The following is a 3,831-nucleotide window of genomic DNA, read 5'->3' as shown; positions in this document are numbered from 1 at the left end:
ATAAAATTTTTTATGACAAATAAATATTTATTTTGACTCGTATGAATATTTTAACCAAGAATAATAATTTTCAAAATTAAATGAGTTAAAAATAGAATTTGATATCTAAAAATTGTGATAATTTTTTTGAGTATGAAAAATTAAATGTTTATCCACAAAAGATTAAAATTTTCAAAAATAATGTCTAAATAATTTTTAATTATAAAAATATTATTTTTAGTAAATAATTCAGAATAAATCAGATAACAGTAAAAAAATATCAAAAAATTTTCTTGTAACAGTGAACATAACCTTTATTATAGAAAAATAAAGTTTTATAAAAATAAATCTATGAAATATTTTTAATTTAAAAAAATGTTTTTCATTAAAAAATTTATAAAAAAATATTTAATTGTAGAAAATTTCAGAAATTTTTTCTACTGATGAATATCAAATTTCTTTTTCACCCAAAAAATCAAAATCTAATTAATTTTGAACAGAATGTATATGAAATAATTAATTTTTCTAAACAATAATCAGATTAAACTAAAATTTTATTTTAGCATGCATAAAAATTAATTAAATCAAACTAAATATGATTTGAGCACCCAACTAACTAGATTAAGAAGATAATTTTTTGGAATAAATTTTTGAGTTACTTTTATAATTTGGCTTTATGATTTCTAATATACCAATTTAACCCTCTATTATTTCTAAATTTTGAAGTTGATGAAAAATTTGAGCATGCATCATTCTTTTTCATTAATTCTATTTGCTCTTTTAGTTCATCATTTTTAATTTTTAATTTTTAATTTATCAAATTTTTCTAAGGGACATGCTTTGGATAAAATAGTTTTTAAGTCTAAATTTTCCTTTTTAAATTTATTATTCTTAGTTTTAAGTTTGCATAAAGATTCAGATATTAATTTTATACCTTTATAGAGTTGGTTAGGAGGAAGAAAGCATACCTCACTTACCGTATCAGTCTCATGATTCGATACTCCCCCTTCATTGTTGCTTTCTTTTGCAGTGTCTCCTCCTTCGTCGATCCTCATCTCCGAAGTGCTTTCGTTCATCTTTTTGGGGATCTGCCAATAATGTCAATCTGACGTACTCTTCTAGCTCGAACTCGGATGATGACGACTCGCTCCATGATGCTTTGAGGTTTTTATGTTTTAACTATCTTGCCCCCTTTTTTTTGTCCTTTCCTTTGTTTTTCAACTTCAAAAAGTTATCCTTGATGTGCCCTTCTAGGCAGTTATAGCATTGAACATTTCTTTTTTTCTTTGAAAGACTTTCCTTACCTGTGTCTTATTGAACTTATTGGTTTTAAAGAACTTATTTAGTTTCCTTACCATATAAGCTTGTTTGTCTTTTTCGAGGGAAGACTCTGATTCTGGTTTATCTTTATTGGCTTGTAGTGCCAAATTCTAACTTGGTTCCTTTTCTTTTCTTATATCTACACATCGAGATTCGTGTAATTCGAATGTAGAAAAAATTTTCTATTGTACTTACCTCTAAATCCTTTGAGATGTAGTAGGAGTCGACAATCAATATCTAATTTGGTGTTCTTGGGAAGGCATTGAAAGTGTATCGGAGAGAGTCCCGATTCATTACCATTTCTCCGAGGTTTGTTAGACAGGTGATCAGCTCCTTGATTCTTACTTGTAGGTGAGCTATTGTTTCTTCCTTTTCCTTCCGTAGGTTTGTTAGATGATTCTAGAGTAGATCTCGTTTAGCTAGCTTTGCCTTCGAGGTTCCTTCGTGCAACTCTAGGAATTTCTCCCAGAGTTCTTTTGTTGACTCGTAGGTTCTAATCCAATTGACTTCCTGGGGTGGAAGAACGCTCAAGAGGTAGAATTCGGTGCAAGATTCAACAATTAAATAATAAATGTTATTAGAGAAATAACCTTATTAGACTTTTTAAGAATTTTTTAAAATTTTTTGAGATTTAAACAGAGTCTGTATTACATGATTTAAGGGGGTGAATCGATGGTGCTAAGAGAAAGCCTGTTTGGAATATCATTTCAGTGGGAGTTGATTGAATCAATTAATCTAAACTTATAATTATTAAACCCTAATTATATATGTTATAAACCTAGGTCACAACCCATTCCTATCATTCTCATCGATTTTCCTTTCCCCTCTAGATCCACCGCCTACCTCTCCTCATTGCCACCTCTTCCTCTTCTTCCCTGATCCATTATCGTTGATCGATCATCGAAGCCACCCTCTGCTCCTCACAGCGACAACATCTCATCGTTTCCTCTTTGTCCAAGTTTCCCTGTGCTGGGCTGTCTTCGGCCAAATGCAAGGAATCCCGACATGCTCTAGCTCTGGATCCATCGTCGCGACATTGTGCGCCTCTCCCAGTGGCTTTAGGTCGTTGTATGCTCCTTGCTGCAAGCATGGGCCGACTACTACATCGGCCACCACAACATTGTTGACTGTCGATAAGTATATCGCTGTAGGAAGCTAGCACTGGCTGACCCTCTCATCCACTACTTTTCATCGCCGGCGCGGATCTATCGCCGTCCTTCTCTGCTCCAGCGTGTCACCACAGTAGCCACCACTCGGCCTTCTTTCTGATTTATCGCGGTCATCTCTTCTCATTGCTTTGTCCTGGAGCCCATATGTGCTCTATCCAACTTCAAAGAGGAGAGCTCCTTGTTCATCGCAGCAACACCTGGATTCTTCACCGAGTGACTGTGGATTGATTGGGTAAGAATTCTAGTTAAGTTGATTTAGGTTGAATTAACCTTTGATTAATGACGATGGATTGTTGGGGTACTATATGGATAATTGTAAGATGCCACAAGTGGAGTAAACCATAATTTTAATCTTGTGGATGCAAATATGAAATTGGCAATATGGTTATTGTTGGTTGTCATTGATTATAAATGAGATTGATTTGGTAATTGATTCATGATTGATTGCAGTTGATTAGAATATGATTGATGGTTATTTTTGGTGATTTAGTTGATGTAGATGGTTACATGATCATTAATAGGATTGTGGGATTGGTATTATAATTTGTTATGATGGATTGTTAATTAAATTGATATTGCGATTGTTTATGGATGTGTTGATCAATTGGTAATGAATTATGTGATTCATGATGATTATGAAGTTGTTTGTCTTCATGGATTAAATGATTTGTTATTTGATCATGGTGCTAGGTTTGGTTATATATGGGTTACTAAATATGAATGTGAATTGGAAGATGAAACAATCAGTTTTGATTGAGGATTATTAGGTTTTATTGGATGATATGATTAAGCCTAAATTAATCAATTAGATGAATTAAGTATGTCGGATTTATGTTGAGTTGACTTATTAGTAAATGGATTGCTACATGAATCAATTAAAGAGTTGATAATGTTGGATTAAATCTAATTTAACCAATGGATTTGGGTGAATCAAGATTCATAGTTTGATTAGGGGTTTTCCCTAATTAAGTTGGGTTTGAGTTTAGCTAGTTGTTGTTTATGAGATTAGCTAAACTGTACATTATATGATTACATGACGTTGTTTCGAGATGAGCACTTCGACGTGGGGATTATTTAGCTCGATTTACATTTAAAGCTAGTACTTCTTACCTTAATTCTGTAGTACTTTGACTTTAGTGCATAAGCTATATTAAGATAGTTGCTGTATTTACCTTGACTCCATTCGTATTTTTCCTGAGTTTGATACTTATCCACTCGATCTTTAAGATAATCGATTTGATATCTATACAGTCTCTTATTGTAATCCATGATATTTAGCAGATATTAGATGCCATGTTTACTTACTTTGATTACTGTTTATTTACATACCTTATTGAGTATGCTCGCCTCCTGTAGCATACCT

Source organism: Zingiber officinale, chromosome 3B (assembly GCF_018446385.1).
Source record: "Zingiber officinale cultivar Zhangliang chromosome 3B, Zo_v1.1, whole genome shotgun sequence".
Classification (NCBI taxonomy): domain Eukaryota; kingdom Viridiplantae; phylum Streptophyta; class Magnoliopsida; order Zingiberales; family Zingiberaceae; genus Zingiber; species Zingiber officinale.
Note: the sequence above shows the minus strand (reverse complement) of the source record.